Genomic DNA, 21,580 nt, shown 5'->3' with positions numbered 1-21,580 from the left:
TAGCTGTGAAAAAGAGCAAAAACAGATAATGAAATCAATCTCCAAGATAGATTGAGAACAGCAAAAAAAGCAATGTGAAGAACAGTTTGTATAGTATGATATCTTTTGTGTACAAATGAGCAGGAATAAAACTATATATTCATATCTGCATGTATGTACCTAGAAACCCTGAAAGGATACACAAATATTCATTACAGTGATTACCTGGATTGGTAGAAGAAGTAGGTTATGCTTGACAGTTCTAAGGAAGTATATTTTAAATGACAGCCACAAATCATTTTGTTACTTTGCTTGTGATAATTGAAAGGTGGAAACTTTGGGGAGTTTGAATAAATATTAAGTAATATTTATTAATATTAATTTCTTCTTAACTTTGAAACTGTTGGGGTTTAGTACTAAATTCAAACTTAGATTTTTCATCTGTTTCAAAGTGTACTTAATTTGACTCATTCATCGCAGGTCCTAAGGTGTTCTAGAAAGCTAAATTCCAGCCCTTTCTTAGTCTTTCATGAAGTCAAATGACTGTTCTTTATAGACCAACACGTGCATAATTATATATGGTAGACACATAACTTTCCTGTGAGGGTGTGTTCGGGAGACCATATTGAACCGCCCACCTTTGCAAGTGTAGAACAACCTGTGTGGCTTTGTGACTTTCTCCTGAGTCTTGTTTCCGCTAAGTATCTCCTGCATTCTACACATTTCCCTACTCCACAAAATAATTATCTTTTCAATTTCTGATAACCATTCATCTCTCCCATGATGATCACTTCTCAGTTTAAACTAGTACCTGCAGTATAACCTTCCAGCACCATCTACTTTTCCTTGCTAACACTTGTACTTCCCAAGTTATTTCTGTGATTATCTGTTTAATGCTAATCCCTGGCACCCAAATGTAAATCCTATGAGGGCAGAGAATGTGTCTGTTTTGTCTCTGCTGTATCCTCTAGGCCTAGCACAAAGTTGTTCAATCAGTATATGCTGAATTAGTGAAACACTACTCTAAATGCACCCAACTGTAAATTTTATTCTAAATAAACATATTATTTTTATTATTAACTAGTATATAACAATACATAGAAGGCAACAAAGTGTAGTATGAGCTTGCATTTCAGGCAGACCTGAGTTACTTCTAGGGAGCATTGACACTAGTAGTTTGTCCTTAGACAATTTGACTTTCCTAATCCTCAGTTGTTTATTCTATAAAATAGAAAAAATAGAAAAAAAAACAGTGATAGTAATCATAGGGTTATTTTGAGGATTGAATGAAATCAAGAAAGCAAAACACAGCACAATGTCTGTCCCAGGAGAATTCAACTATATGACCTGTTATTGTTATTATTATTGTTCATGAGCTGAAGAGTTTGGCAACTATGCTCACTTACTAGCTGGCTGTTGTTCCCAGGGATATTTAATAAATTCATGTAATCCAAATTTATGGCACAGAAAGCTGACAAACTCTTTGGGCCTTTGACTCCCCTCCCAAACCACTTTGTAAGTATATACATACAAAGGGTTGACTGTAACTCATTGAGATTCCCCAGGTTATCTAGCACTTGACTGGTGATTATATCTTAAGATATGTGATTCCAAATAAATGTTTTCAACATCTAGGGTGAGAATTTTCTATGGTGAAAAAGTCATTCCTCTATAAGGGATTAATTCCATATATGTCCTTTATTAAAGGTAAACTGTGAGCTTCCCCGGTGGCACAGTGGTTAAGAATCCACCTGCCAATGTAGGGGACATGGGTTTGAGCCCTGATCTGGGAAGATTCTGTGTGCCACAGAGCAACTAAGTCCGTGCACCACAAATAATGAGCCTGTGCTCTAGAGCCCACAAGTCACTACTACTGAAGTCCATGTGCCACAGCTTCTGAGGCCCACGTGCCTAGAGCTCATGCTCCACAACAAGAGAGGCCACATCAGTGAGAAGCCCGCACACCGCAGTGAAGATTAGCCGCTCCCCCTCCCCTGCCGCAACTAGAGAAAGCCTGTGTGAAGCAATGAAGACCCAACGCAGCCAAAAATATAAATAAATTAATTAATTAATTTAAAAAAATAAAGGTAAAGTGTAGTATTTCAGAAATAAGTATTCAATAGAGTTCTCCATTAGACCAAATAAAAATGGACTGTTATTTCTCTACTAATATTTGCATTGACCCTTTCCAGGAAATCATAAAAACTCTGTCAGTAAAAGAGATAAAACCAAGCCCTAAGTTTTTGTGAGTCTGTGAATTTTCTTTTGTACACATTCTTGCTCAAAAAGCAAGACCTAACCACAGCTGCAACTGTGTTAAGAGAAGATTTAGAGTAGTGGTTAAAATCAGAGACTGGTTTCAGACCATTTAATTCCAGCTCTGCCACTCACCACTTTCTAGCTGTGTGGCCTTGAGCAAGTTTTTTTGAACCCCTCTGTGTCTCAGTCTCTTTACCTGCAATGTGGAGTTTAATGGAGCTCTTTGGGCTGTTGATTAAATGAGGCAAAGTACCTAGAAGACCACCTGATATAGAAACGCTAAATTCAGGCTCTTATTCTGTCATGTGAAGAAAGTTTTATTATTGTCTCTATTTCTGTAGATCAGATATTGAAGCCAAATTTACACATCCAGGAATTGCCATCCAGACCAAACACAGTTCTTTCAACTCCAAGACCCCAAGACTTACATTTGGGATTTTTTGTTTTTGCTTTTGTTTTTTGATGCCAATGTGCCTTAGTCTAAAACATGTATTCTCAGTGGGGGGGTGATATTGCACTAAGTGTGCAAAAATTGAGTCTTTGGAAGCAACCAAAAATTCTTAGCTATTAAAATGGTTTGTGGAGAGATTGGTTCAAGATGGTGGAGTAGAAGGATGTGTGCTCACCCCCTCTTGTGAGAGCACCAGAATCACAACTAACTGCTGAACAGTCACCGACAGGAAAACACTGGAACTCACCAAAAAAGATACCCCACGTCCAAAGACAAAGGAGAAGTTGCAATGAGATGGTAGGAGGGGCGCAATCACCATAAAATCAAATCCCATAACTGCTGGGTGGGTGACTCACAAACTGGAGAACACTTATACCACAGAAATCCACCCATTGGAGTGAAGGTTCTGAGCCCCATGTCAGGCTTCCCAACCTGGGTGTCTGGCAATGGGAGGAGGAATTCCTAGAGAATCAGACTTTGAAGGCTAGCAGGATTTGATTGCAGGACTTCAACAAGACTGGGGGAAACAGAGACTCCACTCTTGGAGGGCACACACAAAGTAATGTGTGCATCGGGACCCAGGAGAAGGAGCAGTAACCCCATAGGAGACTGAACCAGACCTACCTGCTAGTGTTGGAGGGTCTCCTGCAGAAGAGGAGGGTGACTGTGGCTCACTGTGGGGACAAGGACACTGACAGCAGAAGTTCTGGGATGTATTCCTTGGTGTGATCCGTCCCAGAGTCCACCATTAGCCCCATCAAAGAGCTGGGTAGGCTCCAGTGTTGGGTCGCCTCAGGCCAAGCAATCAACAGGGAGGGAACCCAGCCTCACCCATCAGCAGACAAGCAGATTAAAGTTTTACTGAGCTCTGCCCACCAGAGTGACACCCAGCTTTACCCACCACCAGTCCCTCCCACAGGAAGCTTGCATAAGCCTCTTAGATAGCCTCATCCACCAGAGGGCAGACAACAGAAGCAAGAAGAACTACAGTTCTGCAGGCTGTGGAAGGAAAACCACATTCACTGAAAGATAGAAAAAATGAAAAGACAGAGGACTATGTACCAGTTGAAGGAACAAGATAAAACCCCAGAAAAACAACTAAATGAAGTGCAGATAGGAAAACTTCCAGAAAAAGAATTCAGAATAATGATAGTGAAGATGATCCAGGACCTCGGAAAAAGAGTGGAGGCAAAGATTGAGAAAATGCAAGAAATGTTTAACAAAGACCTGGAAGAATTAAAGAACAAACAAACAGAGATGAACAATAAAAAAAACTGAAATGAAAAATACACTAGAACGAATCAATAGCAGAATAACTGAGGCAGAAGAATGGATAAGAGACCTGGAAGACAGAATGGTGGAATTCACTGCTGTGGAACAGAATAAAGAAAAAAAGAATGAAAAGAAATGAGACAGCCTAAGGGACCTCTGGGACAACATTAACGCAACAGTATTCACGTTATAGGGGTCCCAGAAGGAGAAGAGAGAGAGAAAGGACCTGAGAAAATATTTGAAGAGATTTTAGTTGAAAACTTCCCTAATATGTGAAAGGAAATAGCCACCCAAGTTCAGGAAGTGCAAAGAGTCCCAGGCAGGATAAACCCAAGGAAAAACATGCCGAGACACATAGTAATCAAACTGACAAAAATTAAAGAAAAAGAAAAATTATTGAAAACAACAAGGGAAAAATGACAAATAACATACAAGGGAACTCCCATAAGGTTAACAGCTGATTTCTCAGCAGAAACTCTACAAGCCAGAAGGGAGTGACATGATATATTTAAAGTGATGAAAGGGAAGAACCTACAACCAGCATTACTGTACCCGACAAGGATCTCATTCAGATTCAGTGGAGAAATCAAAAGCTTTACAGACAAGCAAAAGCTAAGAGAATTCAGCACCACCAAACCAGCTCTACAACAAACGCCAAAGGAACTTCTCTAAGTGAGAAACACAAGAGAAGAAAAGGACCTATAAAAACAAACCCATAACTATTAAGAAAACGGTAATAGGAACATACATATCGATAATTACCTGAAACGTGAATGGATTAAACACTCCAACCAAAAGACACAAGCTCGCTGAATGGATACAAAAACAAGTCCCATCTATATGTTGTCTACAAGGGACCTGCTTCTGACCTAGGGACACATACAGACTGAAAGTGAGGGGAAGGAAAAAGATATTCCATGCAAATGGAAATCAAAAGAAAGTTGGAGTAGCAATACTCATATCAAATAAAATAGACTTTAAAATAAAGAATGTTACAAGAGACAAGGAAGGACACTACATAATGATCAAGGGATCAATCCAAGAAGAAGATATAACAATTACAAATATATATGCACCCGACATAGGAGCACCTCAATACATAAGGAAAATACTAACAGCCATAAAAGGGGAAATCGACAGTAACACAGTAATAGTGGGGGACTTTAACACCTCACTTACACCAATGTACAGATCATCCAAAATGAAAATAAATAAGGAAACAGAAGCTTTAAATGACACAATAGACCAGACAGATTTAATTCATATTTATAGGACATTCCATCCAAATACAGCAGATTACACTTTCTTCTCAAGTGCACACAGAATACTCTCCTGGATAGATCACATCTTGGGTCACAAATGAAGCCTCAGTAAGTTTAAGAAAATTGAAATCATACTAAGCATCTTTTCTGACCACAGCGCTATGAAATTAAAAATCAATTACAGGGAAAAAAACGTGAAAAACACAAACACATGTAGACTAAACAATACATTACTAAATAACCAAGAGATCACTGAAAATATGAAACAGGAAATCAGAAAATACCTAGAGAAAAATGACAGTGAAAACACAACAATCCAAAACCTATGGGATGCAGCAAAAGCAGTTCTAAGGGGGAAGTGTATAGCTATACAAGCCTACCTCAAGAAACAAGAAAAATCTCAAATAAACAATCTAACCTTACACCTAAAGGAACTAGAGAAAGAAGAACAAACAAACCCAAAGTTAGTAGAAGGAAAGAAATCATAAAGATCAGAGAAGAAATAAATGAAATAGAAACAAAGAAAACAATAGCAAAGATCAATAAAACTAAAAGTTGGTTCTTTGAGAAGATAAACAAAATTGATAAACATTTAGCCAGACTCATCAAGAAAAAGAGAGAGAGGACTCAAATCAATATAAATAGAAATGAAAAAGGAGAAGTTATAATGGACACTGCAGAAATACAAAGCATCATAAGAGACTACAATATGCCAATAAAATGGACAACCTGGAAGAAATGGACAAATTCTTAGAAAGGTAAAACCTTCCAAGACTGAACCAGGAAGAAATAGAAAATATAAACAGACCAATCACAAGCACTGAAAATGAAACTGTGATTAAAAATCTTCCAACAAACAGAAGCCCAGGACTAGATGGCTTCACAGGTGAATTCTACCAAACATTTAGAGAAGAGCTAACACCCATCCTTCTCAAACTCTTCCAAACAATTGCAGAGGAAGGAACACTCCCAAACTCATTCTATGAGACCACCATCACCCTGATACCAAAACCACACAAAGATACTACAAAAAAAGAAAATTACAGACCAATATCACTGATGAACATAGATGCAAAAATCCTCAACAAAATACTAGCAAACAGAATCCAACAACACATTAAAAGGATCATACACCATGATCAAGTGGGATTTATCCCAGGGATGCAAGGATTCTTCAATATATGCAAATCAATCAATGTGATACACCATATTAACAAACTGAAGGAGAAAAACCATATGATCATCTCAATAGATGCAGAAAAAACTTTTGACAAAATTCAACACCCATTTATGATAAAAACTCTCCAGAAAGTGGGCAAAGAGGGAACCTACCTCAACATAATAAAGGCCATATATGACAAACCCACAGCAAACATCATTGTCAATGGTGAAAAACAAAAGTATTTCCTCTAAGATCAGGAACAAGACAAGGATGTCCACTCTCACCACTATTATTCAACATAGTTTTGGAAGTCCTAGCCACGGCAAACAGAGAAGAAAAAGAAATAAAAGGAATACAAATTGGAAAAGAAGAAGTAAAACTGTCACTGTTTGCAGATGACATGATACTATACATAAAGAATCCTAAAGATGCCACCAGAAAACTACTAGAGCTAATCAATGAATTTGGTAAAGTTGCAGGATACAAAATCATTAAACAGAAATCTCTTGCATTCCTATACACTAACAATGAAAGATCAGAAAGAGAAAGTAAGGAAAGAATCCCATTCACCATTGCAACAAAAAGAATAAAATACCTAGGATTAAACCTACCTAAGGAGATAAAAGACCTGTACTCAGAAAACTATAAGACACAGATGAAAGAAATCAAAGATGACACAAACAGATGGAGAGATATACCATGTTCTTGGACTGGAAGAATCAATATTGTGAGAATGACTATACTACCCAAAGCAATCTATAGATTCAATGTAATCCGTATCAAATTACCAGTGGCATTTTTTACAGAACTAGAACAAAAAATCTTAAAATTTGTATGGAGACACAAAAGACCCCGAATAGTCAAAGCAGTCTTGAGGGAAAAAAACGGAGCTGGAGGAATCAGACTCCCTGACTTCAGACTACATTACATAGCTACAGTAATCAAGACAATATGGTACTGGCACAGAAACAGAAATATAGATCAATGGAACAGGATAGAAAGCCCAGGGATAAGCCCATGTACCTATGGTCAACTAATCTATGACAAAGGAGGCAAGGATATACAATGGAGAAAAGACAGCCTCTTCAATAAGTGGTGCTGGGAAAACTGGACAGCTACATGTAAAAGAATGAAATTAGAACACTCCCTAACACCATACACAAAAATAAACTCAAAATAGTTTAGAGACCTAAATGTAAGACCGGACACTATAAAACTCTTAGAGGAAAACACAAATCACAGAAAGATCTTTTTTGATCCACCTCCTAGAGTAATGGAAATAAAAATGAAAATAAACAAATGGGACCTAATGAAACTTGAAAACTTTTGCAAAGCATAGGAAACTACAAACAAGATGAAAAGACAACCCTCAGAATGGGAGAAAATATTTGCAAATGAATCAATAGACAAAGGATTAATCTCCAAAATATATAAACAGCTATGCTGTTCAATATTAAGAAAACAACCCAATCAAAAAATGGGCAGAAGACCTAAATAGACATTTCTCCAAAGACATACAGATGGCCAAGAAGCACACGAAAAGTTGCTCATCATCACTAATTATTAGAGAAATGCAAATCAAAACTACAATGAGGTATCACCTCACACCAGTTAGAATGGGCATCATCAGAAAATCTACAAACAACAAATGCTGGAGAGGGTGTTGAGAAAAGGGAACCCTCTTGCACTGTTGGTGGGAATACAGATTGATACAGCCACTATGGAGAACAGTATGGAGGTTCCTTAAAAAACTAAAAATAGAATTACCATAGGACCCAGCAATCCCACCACTGGGCATATACCCAGAGAAAACCATAATTCAAAAAGAGTCATGCACCCCAATGTTCATTGCAGCTCTATTTACAATAGCCAGGTCATGGAAGCAACTTAAATGTCCATCAACAGATGAACGGATAAAGAAGATGTGGTACATATATAAAAAGGAACGAAATTGGGTCATTTGTACAGACGTGGATGTATCTAGAGACTGTCATACAGACTGAAGTAAGTCAGAAAGAGAAAAACAAATATCGTATATTAATGCAAATATGTGGAACCTAGAAAAATGGTACAGATGAACCGCTTTGCAGGGCAGAAATAGATACACAGATGTAGAGAACAAACATATGGACACCAAAGAGGAAAAGTGGCAGGGGGTGGTGGTGGTGGTGTGATGAATTGGGAGATTGGGATTGACATGTATATACACTAATATGTATAAAATGGATAACTAATAAGATCCTGCTGTATAAAAAATAAATTAAATAAAATTCAAAAAAATAAAAAAGACTTGTGGTCTTTGGAAAGGTCATTGTACATCAGCAGAAACAATATATCAGATATACAGATATATGCTATTAAAATATCACGGACAGGGGTGATTGGGGGAAAAATGTCTGAAAAGGCTGTTTAGGGGGATGTTAATGAAAACATCAAAAAGTTGAGAGACACTGCTCTAAGGGTAGAATGGGGTCACTTGTCTCAGAGGCTTCTCCCATTCCTGCTGAAAACACAAATGCAAGGTCCACTCCCGCCTCCTCAAGCCCCATCCCCCCACCTCCTTTAGAAAGTGTAGGGCGGGGCCCTGGGAATCTCCATGAACAGCAAGCTCAGTTTGAGACCCCCCCAGTCTGTTGCAGACCTTCTGAACTCCACCAGCTGCCACACAGCCCTTGGAGCTGGGCTGCCCTTTTCACTGCCTCCTGCTGGGCGCTCTCCTCTCTCAGCTGATGTACGCATGAACGCAGCATCCCGAGAGCGCTGTGGTAGGACCACATGCTTTATGGTCGCTGTTCAGTATTTGGTGGGTTTAATTATTTTTAAAAGGGTAACAGACAGGATTTCAAGGCATGTGTCTTGGGAAGGAGTTCATCCCCAGAATAGCAAAGGAGAGATGTAAAACAACTGCTCCTGCCGTTTCCCCTTCTGTTCTACACCAAAACTGAGCTGAAATCATTTTTATAACCAGCTTTTCAAACTATTCAGTTGAAAGTGTTTAGGAAATTTACATTTTGTGCAAAAGAACCTGGGGCCTATCTAAAGAAGAGCACCCATGTTGCAGGCAGGGTCAGGGGTAGAATCTGCAGGGAACCCACAAGCCATGGCAAGGGGATGGTTGCCTCTTTCCAGGGACGAATTTGAGATTGGGTCCCAGGAGACTGGGTTTAAGTCATGGCTTGGCTGTTATTAGCTGGGGACCTTGGGCAAGGTCCTTTAACCTCACTTGGCCTCCATTTCCTCCTCTGTGAAGTGAAGGAATAGGACTAGAGGGTTTCTAAAGTCCCAAGTCGATCTAAATTCTCTGTTCATTCAAATTAATCATTACAGGCCACCAGGCAGGTAAATTCTTGGTGGGAAAGGGAGAGCTGAGCAATTAATCAGAAAGGAAGAGGATATTCCTTGTAGCAAATTACAAAATTATCAGCTATTTTTCTTCTTTTGAGTTTTCACAGATTGGGAGGATGTAAGAACAGAGAGTTGCAGAAAGCATTGGGGTAAGGGGAAGGAAAGGCTATCCCTCTCGATCCCTGGAAGCTAGTGGGGGTCCCGAGTGGGTAGCAAGGAGGCTGGGACATATTTTTGGGCCAGAGGCCTGGAAGAGGCCAAGCCCAACGGTATTTCATAACAATGCATATGCTGTATGAAAGTTTGGGGTTTAGTTTTTTTTTTTCTCTATTTGCCCTTCCTGGGGGGCTCAGAATGTTTTTCCACTGTGGCTAAACCAGCTCTCAGCATCCCTGAAGCCAATTCCAATATTTAAAACTTAAAGAATAAATTAATTTCAAAATTTTATATATATATATATATATATATATATATATACATACATATATACATACATATATATATATTGGTTTGGCCAAAAAGTTTATTTGGTTTTTTCTTAACACATATGTGTTATAATTTCCAGACCTATGTGTTAGGAAAAACTGTGCTTTCCCTAGAGACTAGATATATTTTTTCCCTTATGCGAAGTGCAAAACTGGTCATTCTTGCTTCTGGGCTTTAGCACCAGGAAGATGGGAGCCAGAATTAGTACTCTAGGCCCTGTACACCTACATTCTGATTCCACACCCCCTCCTGCCCCCATCTTCCCTTTCCTTAATCCCAGCCCTCTTCTGGGGCTCTAGCCCCAGTCCCAGCACAGCTGCCCCTTTGGGGGTATTTGCTTGTCATCTTGCTTTGTAACATAACCCATTTTCTGTAGTTGTATCTTCCTGCCACTTCTAGCCACAATTTTCTACTCAGTTCTGCTTCGTGTCTTTCTATTTGGTTTTAGTGATCCATGATTTTTATCTGCTTTTATTTTTCCATTTTATAGTAAGTATTCTTATTAGCCATCAAAACTCATTGGTGAAATAAGGTGGAACATCAATAACCAAAACTGAAAAATATATTTTAACTTTTCGTGAAGGAAATTTTCAAATATACATAAAAATAGAACCCCCATGAACCCAAACTCATATTCCACAATTAGGAATTCATGTCCAATTTTGTTTTATCTATAGCCCACCACCACACAATGTTGCCCCGCTCCATATTTCATTTGTAAATGTTCTAGTAAAAATCTCTAAAAGAGAAGGATTTTCTAAAAATAATTTTTTTAAATAGGAAATAGAAACTGGCTATGGGAGGAGAGATAATTTAGGAGTTTGGGATTAACATATACATACTACTGTATATAAAATAAATAAACAACTAGGACCTACTGTATAGCACAGGGAACTATATTCAATATCTTGTAATAACTCATAATGGAAAAGAAAAAGAATATATACATATACATATATATATATATGTGTAACTGAAACACTTTGCTGTATGCCTGAAACTAATACAACATTAAAAGTTAACTACAATTAAAAAAGGTTAAAAATTTAAAAATTTATAAACAGCCTGAGGAATATTAATAAAAATCTGCCATTTATTGAATGCTTCCTATATGCCATGCCTTAAATATTAATTTATCTAATGAATTTAATGTCATTATCACACACAAAAAAATTAGCTACAGGGAAAAGGATAGGTAGGGCTTTTGGCTCAAAACTAACTAGTAATTCTAGAACCATGAACAAAAATGCTAGTTAACTCAAGATAAAAAGAAAATTTCAGAGGAAATTACTTGCTCATGAAACTGGAGAATGATGGGATTATAGTAAGCAGTGATTAATAATACTTGAAATCTGATTTTGTAACAGGTAGAGAAAATTTAACTACCTTAATAGCTAGCATCAAACTTTCTCCTCAAACCATGGTTCTACACAACTGTACACCCACTAGAATGACCAAAATTAAAAGAGACTGACAACGTAAAATGTTGGTGAGGATAAGAAACAATTAGTCCTCCCTTAGATTGCTGGTGTGAATGTAAAACGGTACAACTATTTTGAAAACCTTTTTGGTAGGTTCCTATAAAGTTAAACATACACCTACCACATAGCTGGGCAATTGCACTCTTAGGTATTTACTCAAGAGAAATAAAATCGCATGTATACGAAAAGAATTGTTCAAGAATGTTCAGATCAGTTTTTCAAAATAAAGGAAATCTGAAAACAACTCAAATGCAGAATGCATAACTTATCTGTACCATGGAATTCTACTTAATAATAAAAAGAAAAAACTACTGATACATGTTGAATAACAATGGGATGGTTGCTCAGGTAGCCATCAGATAAATTTGTCAAACGTTCATCAAGCTACACACTTAATATCTATGCATTTTATAAACTGCAAAATATACCTCAATAAAAAATTAACAAAAATTTTCAGGAGAAAACTAGCTTATCTGGAAAAATACGTTGATCAGGGCCCAAGGTAGAAAGTGGACCTTTTTTTCCCTTTCACTCTACCTTTTACTTCCTGCCCCATGTGAGGCATTGGTGTCAGTGTGCCCAGGCTTTAGACAAGAGGAAAATTGCTGCACAAGAATAGATTGAGCATTTAGGAGGGAGAAGAGAAGAGAGGAAAGAGAAGAGGAGAGATGGGGCAAGGAGCAAAGCTTATGGGCTGAAAATGCAATGACTTCCTGGCACCCCTCAACGTTTAATAAAATTTACTGAACACGAACATCTTTGCAAGTGATTTTGTTATTGTTCTAGAAACCAATAGTGGGTCTAGATTTCACTTTGAAGAAGATACAATGAGGAAGAAAAACAACTCAGCAGGAAAGCAGAGTCCTAGAGGCAGAGGGGGCAGAGAGCATATACACATAAAACAAGTACAGGGTTTCAGACTTCTGGAGCTGTGCAGTTGATCAAAGCAATTTCAGCCAATCTCAAGTGGCATGGAAGCCTCCCAGAGGAGATGTGGTTTAATGTATGATGCCTACTTGTACCTAATTTTTCTTACTTCTTTGAATCATACTTTTCTGTGGTCTTCAGCTATGTTCTTCAAGGGTTTCGCTTGTTTTAATAGACTTCTTTTTTAAGGAAAAATTATTCTTGATACGCTTACACATATATTGGATTCTCTAAATTAATTCCCTGTGACAGCATCAAATATCACAACCAAAGCTGAAATTCCCATAAGCAGGGAATTTACACTAACTAAAAACTAAATGTCTAGCAAAAACTAGGCATCTCTATTAGTGTCATTAAACCCAAATCAATAAAGTCATAATATATAAACTGTACAACTCCCCATTTGCAGACTATACAGACTATCTGACCTGAATAAGCTTGAGTAGAGAGATGCTCACTAGAGTTAAGTACCAAAGCAATAGTGAGGGAAGAGGCCTCAAGAAATCATGTTGGCCAAACCAGTATGGATTTAATATGGCTCTTATCTTTGGGTGCAGAGGAGAGAATTAGAATTTTTTTCTAGTTTATTGATGTATACTAAATATACAAAAAGTTTGGGTATATGAATATACCTGTGATACCATCACTGCAAACAAGGTGAAGGACATACCTATCACCACCAAAAGATTTCTTGTGTTCCCTTTCTTTGTGTGTGTGTGTGTGTGTGCGTGCATGCGTGCACACATGTGCACGTAAGAACACTTGGCAGGAGATCCAGTCTCTTGACAAGTTTTTAAATTCACAGCACTGGAGTTAACTACAGGCTCTAGAGCAGATTTCTAGAACCTACTTATCGTGCATAACTCTAAATTTGTACCAGTTGGACAATTCTCATTTCCCCTCCTCCCACCTCCTGGTAACCATCCTTGTACTCTCTGCTTCTATGAGTTTGACAGTTTTGTCTTGTTTTGTTTTTTGCGGTACCCGGGCCTCTCACTGTTGCGGCCTCTCCGGTTGCGGAGCACAGGCGCCGACGCACAGGCTCAGCGGCCATGGCTCACGGGCCCAGCCGCTCCGCGGCATGTGGGATCTTCCCGGACCGGGTCACGAACCCGCGTCCCCTGCATCGGCAGGTGGACTCTCAACCACTGCGCCACCAGGGAAGCCCGAGTTTGACGGTTTTAAGATGCCTTATATAAGCTGAATCATCTTTGTGTTTTCTTTAAAATTGTCTCCCTTTTATTTCTTCTCCTGCTCTCCTTTCATTTTTTACCTTCCTACAGACTGATACCGTGAGACAGCCTGGTTTAGCCCTGAATCTTTCGCTTGAAGGCATTTGCACTCATGTAACTAACTGAGCCAGTGAGTGCTACACACACAGCAAGACAACTCTCACTTTCCTCTTAGATAATTGCGCAGTGCCACCATGACACTGCTGAGTTTATCATTCACAAGATTATAGAGTAAGGGGTGGAAATTCTCAATGACAGATGATCTATGCACTTAGAACCCACCTATCTTTATATCATTCGAAAAGACAAAGAAGTGCAAAAAAATTTTTTTTCATGTCCGTTGTTGCCGTTCGCTGACCCTCTGGTTAGCTCCTCCTATAAAGGAGCCATTTATGATGGGGAGCCCAGGAGCCCAGGGGAGTTTTTTGTCAGAGGGAGCCTCATAGCCTTTCGTACTTGAATTTAGCATTACTGAAGGGCATATTAACAACAGTAAATCTCGGCCCCAGTGACTTCATGGCATTTCAATAAAAGAACGTAAAAGATGTTTTCAGAAGGCAAGTAAAAACTGACCAGAGACCATTAACGGCAACTTTCACCACCACCACTTTTTTATTGTCTTAAGCTCTTTTCTTGGTATGTTAACCATTAATGAAATGAATGCATTTCAAATATTAGACAATTCTAGTCACACCAAAGAGTCCCCTCTTACATAAAACTGAAATTGATATCATCTTAGGTTTAATAGAATCAGACATGTATTTAAAATGAGAAGTGGTGGCAGTGGAAAACCTATAAAAATGGATTTTATTTTTATAGGAAGTAGAAGTAGTAGAAAGTCATTTTTAAAGAAATTACCTAACTGATGGGATTCTGGGTGATTTTATTGACTTCTTTACACTTACGTGAATTGTCCAATTTTCCTCCAATAAATATTACTTTCACAATAAGAAAAGAAAAATGTCAAAGAATGGGCAAATCATGATACATTTATTTAATAAAGAACATGGAGTTGAAGTGATGGGGTTTACTGCATGAGACAGAGCTCTCTTGTCATCTTGTTGGGAGGAAGCCTAACAAAAACATCCCTATAAGATGCAGAGACTGGTCTGCTCTGGAACCTTTCTGAGCCTCAGTTTCCTCATACGTAAAATGGGGGAAACAAGAGTACCAATGTGATAGGTTTGTCACGATTGAATGACGATCTGTGGAAAGCATTTATCACAAGACCTGGCACAAAGTAAACACCCACCATAGCTCAGTTATGATTAGTAGTTCCACTAGTAAGGCTAAGCTAAAACCTGTTTATTCTTCCGGCTTTAGCTTAGAACACTTTCTATATTGAGGGGAAGTTTGTAGATAGCTAATCTCATTGCAACTTTTTGGTAGGATACAAAATTCTTTGCTTAAAGTTGTCTAGACCTGCTGTACAAGAAAATACACACACGGCACACACTTCTGTGTAAAAGTTCAGTGATTTCATTTGGTAAGTCCAAGTTTGGAAGGAGGGTGGTGGAGGGATCAAAGACAATAGACTGACCAACAACCACCAAGGGGGCTGGTCGAGGAGGGTATGAACGGCAGCTGCCTATGGATGGGGGCCTCAGGTCAGAGCAGGTCAGCAGGGCAGACAATAAGTATGTGTGTGAAGCAGAGGAACATGGGGAGAAACTGGGACCCACATCCTTAACCTTAATAATGAGGATGACTACAGAAGATGCACAGGATCTTCAGTGGGGAGCTGCACACACATCTGGAACAGGCCTTGAGAAGTTGAAGGAGGAGATTCAGGGAGGCAGAGCAGTTATGAGCACTGGCGCTCGCCTCTGCCAACAGGCAGACCAACAGCATGCCACAACATGCAAGGACTTCAACAGCACCTGACACCTTACACTGACCTCAGAGAGTGATGGCTACTGTTTCACATCCATCTTCCCGACCTTATGCACATATTTCTGTAGCCTGTCCTAACCCAGATACACACTGGGAATGGGGTTCTTGGATACACGGTTCCAGTAAGCTGACAGTGTACAAAAACACCCCAGGTGGCCTTCGTTTTAGATGCGGGTCCTTGTAGATACAGTGTTAATTTTGATCCAAGTTCAGCTAATTCCTAAAACCATTGACTCTGGATTTAATTGACAAAATAGCTGTGTTTCTTCTTTTCAGGGGAAGAGTCTCAGACTCACTGAAATCCAGCACACCTTTGTGAAAGCTCAGCAGAGAGAAGTTGTGATTTGCTCCAAATTTTGCTGCTGGAAAATAGGGTTCCACTCTTATATGCATGTAAGGCACTTATTATTAACAATAATTAATACTAAAAAAAAAGATCTTTTAAATCAGAGACCAGAATTTTCTAGTAGATGATCATGGTGACTGAGCAGGGAATGGGGGATGGGAGAGTGGTGGGGGTAGAGAGGGTTGTACAAATTTTATCTCCAAAAGCAAAATTAAAATTATAAAAGTTTATTTTCTCTAAATTTAACATACTTAGAAACTATGCACTGATTTATCAAACAAAACCCAAAGGGCATGTTGATTATCTACTTGGCATTTTATTCTGGTAACATTATATGATAGCTTAGTAAGACATCTTTCACATTTGACTTTCATAGTAAGATATAGAAGGTCATTTCTCCAGAACTATTCAAGAGCTTCATCGATTTTCCCAAGGGCCTTTCTTAATCCTTTGATATTCAAATCTTTTGCTTTTGAAGCAGACACCAGCGAAGTCTTCCTCATCCACTTTCCCTTATTTAGTTGCTAACTAACATAACTCTGCCAGACTCTCATTTGCCACCGGCTTATAATTCGAGCGGTTATCTATTCTGACTTTCACCTACTTCATGAAGCCCTGCACCTTTTTTCAAGATTTGCAAGTTCACTACACAGTGCGCTCTGTTTGCATTGAACAATTGCAGCAATCAGTGAGAGATGAGGACTCAACTGGTGAGGGTAGATGCTCAGGGCAAGCAAGGAGACCATTTTCAGAGTGGGCACTCATTAGTGAACATCTTTAGGATAACTTTACTTCCCTTATGCAACCCTTATAGCTTCTGGGACTTCATGAATCCAGATCATAAGACCCCCCTCTATGTAAAATTTTATTGTATGTCTGTTTGTACATTGATTTCATCCGTGTCTTCATTTATGACCCGACTCTTGTATTCCTTTTGTTTTATCTTTCTCAGTTGATTCTAATTTATGTCATTTTGCTCTACTTTTCGCATCTTTGTAAGCGAAAGCATAGCACTTTTTGGAAGAGGCAGAAGTGGAATAAGAGGACGAAGTAAGTGAATATTACATATTTTATATAATCTCTTCCTTCACACTGTTGTTTAGTGCCACACTCTGAGGGTTTTCACTGACACCTTTCACATTGTGCTGCCTTTGAACCATGACATATCAACCAGGCACCATTCAAGTTTTATATCTCCAGTTAAACCTCATGACCCTTGGTTTAAGAGTGTATCTGAACTCTCATCCTTCTGCTTCTGTTTTCTAAATATTTACATAGATCTTTATATTATTTAAATGTGAGCTAGGTCCTGCTCTCAGCAACTGGGACATCGATATCTAGAGAAAATGAAGTATAAAATGATTCACTCTGGTTCTTTGTCCTAAAGGCAAGTGAGAAACATTTTAACAAATATATGTAATCCTCACAGCTAATTATGATTTTTCTCATTGCAATTTTAATTATTTTTTTAAATCCACACTTTCTTTCATCCCTCATGGCAGTTTCATTGTCATTAAAAGTACTGGTCTATTGTGTGTATCCTCTATTCATATTCATGAGGTCAGGACCATTCAACCGCAGTAATTGAGCGGTCTGATTGGCTGAATGTCCCACAGTGGTTTAGAGTGATACTGATTAACAAAAGGCACCAACGCCTCTGCCTTGATAGGAAGTATAATTATGTAGGACTCTAAACGGGGACTCTAATCATCTGACAATGCCCATCGGACTTGCATAATATTAGTACATTATCTATCATCCCACTATGATTAAGTAGTATTTAATTATTCTTTTTTAATGGGGATTATCCCCAATAAATATGTCTCATACTTATCAACACAACTTCTTTTCTGGGTTTCTAGAAAGGGTGTTTTCTTTTTAGTATGAAAGTCGGACATTAGTATATCTAAAATGGCTATCCCCAAAATTGGTAAGATATTTTTAGGAACATCTGAGTACATACTGACGGTGTTGAACTGGATATAGATTGTTTTACTGCAGGCTGGAAATTGTAGGACTGTCTTTTGTCTCATGGTCCCTTTCTTTGAGCTCCAAGGGAGATTCCTTCTTCTCTTTCTTTTGATACACTGGAGCCATGTAATCTCCAGTACAGCATTTAACTTCTCTGGATTTCTGATTCCTTATCTGTAAAATGAGAGAGGTTGGGGAAAATGGTCCAGAAGCTGTCTTCCAACTTTAGAATTCTGTGAATTCATATCAATGAATGGTTATTATACTTCATAAATGGGATTTTTGTTAGGATTCCACAGCCTGCATGGTAGCTTATATAGTACTCTTCAAAGTGGCGTCTGTGGAAATAGGAGGCATATAAAACCATCTCCTGGAGTGTGGGAAGAACTTATTAGAACTTTATTTATTTACAGCTATTTTTAAATTATCTTTAAATATTTTCTGTTATGTATTTATGTTTTATATTCACTAAGATTTATGAGAACTTAGTATATTTCAGGCACTATCCTACGTGCTTTAAAATTATTACTACTATGTAATCCTTAGAGGGTTCTGTGAGGTAGACATTCTTACCATCCTAATTTTACTGATGAGGAAATTGAGACACAGAGGTTGTGAAAATTGCTTGAGATCAAACAAAGTTGAAATATTCGAGCCGAGACCTGAACTTAGGTGTCAGTTAACTTCCCAACCACCTACTATGCAGTATGAGTTATAAAATACAAAATAGACACACAAATAAATCAATTCATGTACTATAGGAGGTGTGACAGACTCTAAGATGACGTCCCCCACCCTCCATGATCCCTGATTCCTCCTGTTTGCGGGTCTGCATAATCGTCTCTCCTTGAGTGGGGACGAGACCAGTGACTTGACTTTAAAGAATAGAATAGGCCAGAGGTGAGGGGTTGCCACTCCCATGGTTACATTTGCTAACAGGTTTGCTCTAACACATTCTCTCCGCTGGTGGCTCTGAAGAAGCAAACTGCCATGTTGTGAACTGCCTATGGAGAGGGTCACATGGCAGGGAACCATGGTGGGGAGCTTCTAGGAGTTGAGAGTGATCTCCAGCCAATAGCCAGTAAAAAAGGAAGCTCTATTTCCTGCAGTCACCAGGAGCTGAATGCTGATAACAAAATCACATGAGTGAGGAAGTGGATCCTTCCCCAGTCAAGCCTTGAATGAGACCACAGCCCCAGCTGACACTTTAATTGCCCCCTTGCAGAGGACCCAGACTCCTGAACTGTAGAAACGGAGGTAATAAATGTGTGTCGTTTCAAGCCTTTAAGTGTGTGCTAATTTGTTACCCAGTAATAGAAACCTATTACAGAAAGTACCTGCTCATGTTTCTAGCCTAAAATTTCTCTGAGCTAAAGAATTGAGTCTGTAGTTTTAAAGGATTTGCCAAACAATGTTCATAAAATATTTTCATAGGTACATTCTTATAAAATTACTGAATCTCAGGGATAACGAGATAATCTTATACTTTTTATGGAGAGAGAACAAGTTACTTAAAAAAATAAAGGCTTAACCTGGCACCAGACTCTGCAAAGGCCATACTGGAATGCAGCTCACTCAGCGACGCTATCCCCAGCCAAAATCTGAGTATTGGCATCAACAATAACCACACATTGAATAGGCAGCCAGCAGAATATCAGAGAGAGCTATTGAGGGCTTTCTCCCCTGTGGGCTGATCTTTCCCATCACGGAAAAAGGCTCAGGAATTTATTTATTAAAGAATGTATTTAGAGAAAGAATTTTGTAATAAATGGTGCCAGTGCAACTGTTTATCTGTGTAGAAGAAAATGAAATTGGACCCCAATCAGACACTGTAAAATAATAAATTCTAGATATTTGTACAGCTGAGAAAAAGACGTATAGAGATACACACCATAATGGTTACTTGTAACTTCAAACAGGCAGGCATAGAGGAGGCAGGGTAGAGGAGATTGCCTTTGCATGTCTTTGAATGGCATGAAACAACTCATTAACATATGTATATTTCAAACTCTAGTTTGAAATACACTTAGTAAAAATTTAAAATGAAAAATAGAACAAGATTTATTTTGCTTCCATGCTTAGAAAACACATACATGGTTCTCTTCTCATTTTGTGTGTATTGTTTTTATTCACTTCATTAGAATTTGCAAATTGCAGAAGGAGTTCTTGGTCATGGCAAACAAGTCAATCTATGCAAAGATGTTCTCTTCTTTTTTGCAATCTGCTCACTGCCCACCCTCCTTACTCCATTGTCAGTGCAAACTCTTTGGTGTATATTCTTCTATCTTTCTCTATATCCACACTAGCATAGAACATATTGGGAGAAAGATATATTGGGGAAAGCAAGTTGTAGGCACTTATCGTGCTTATTACTGCTGGATATCACTACTTCTTGGGCCCCTTCAGTGGACAGAGCTAAGAATTAAGAGTTATAAGTTATGAATTCATACCGATATATTCAGATGCAGCATTACAGGAGTCTTTCTTATCTTTCTTCATTCACATTTATATCCCTTTCTCCTGCAGTTAGAATGCTGATTTCTAACAACATCAACATATTTATTTACTTGGTTTGTTCTATAATACATGCCAAATTGTTTCACATTTACAACACCCATGCTATTATCAAAACAAACCTTCTAACTAAAGTTCAAGGTTTCTTTGCAATTTCTTTTAACCTTAGACTATAACCCATTAAGGGTATACGGTTAGATTATTGTGTGTAAAAATTATTTGAATTACTTATTTTATCTGTATGATTATATTATCAGTCTGGCATACAGTTAGCTTCTTTTGTTTCTGTGTACATTAAATTTTAGAGTTGGCCCTTTTATCCTTTTTTATTTACTGTGATTTTTGAGCATGTAAAACATTTGCATATTTTTGAAGGTCAAAACTACATAAAAAAACATATGGTGGAGGTATCTCACTACAATCCCTAACCCTTCCTCCATGTGACTGCTTACCCCCATAGATAAAATCATTTTTAATTAGAATCTGAATTATCTGTCTTATGTTTCTTCTTGCAAAATATAACAGCCTGCATGCACACATATGAATTTATTTATGCATTTTTATTTTCTCTTTTTTCTTATGTAAAACATAGCATAATTTGTGTTTTGTTTTGTACCTTGTCCTTTCATTTAACAGTGTATTCTGGAAATTATTGCATATCAGTTCATAATGGTTTTCTTTATTTTTGCAACACCATGTGGTTGCACCGTAGATAATAGACATTCATATATAATATATATGTGTATATACACACACATTTATCTGACTAAAGTCCTAGCTAGAAAGAAAGAGAAAATTGAATACCAGAATGGTTAGCAAGTATAGTTACACTGCAGCTGCACTGGGAATGCACATACTGGTGGGAAACACAGGATTTGTGGCCTAGAGGCATGGGTTTTTATGGCTATAGTTCTTGGGTTTGTTTGAAGCAGAGAGTTGGAACTTAACATCCCCCACCCCATAATAAGGTCAAGATCCTCAAAGAAATGTATCCTTTATG

At 38.2% G+C, this 21,580-nt stretch overlaps 1 long non-coding RNA gene across 4 annotated transcripts in view; it reads left to right on the top strand.

Moving 5' to 3' along the window:
• Window positions 1-21,580, top strand: part of LOC132597558 (uncharacterized) — a 124,141-nt gene that overhangs the window by 74,693 nt on the left and 27,868 nt on the right. For 3 of the 4 annotated variants that reach the window (XR_009564456.1, XR_009564453.1, XR_009564455.1), the window contains exon 2: window positions 16,026-16,142. The exons of the other annotated variant lie outside the window; for it this stretch is intronic. This is a non-coding gene — a long non-coding RNA (uncharacterized lncRNA). The remainder of the gene's footprint in view (window positions 1-16,025; window positions 16,143-21,580) is intronic. 4 annotated transcript variants of the gene reach the window in all.

This window comes from Globicephala melas, chromosome 7 (genome assembly GCF_963455315.2).
Source record: "Globicephala melas chromosome 7, mGloMel1.2, whole genome shotgun sequence".
NCBI lineage: Eukaryota > Metazoa > Chordata > Mammalia > Artiodactyla > Delphinidae > Globicephala > Globicephala melas.
This window is presented reverse-complemented; position numbering and strand designations above follow the sequence as displayed.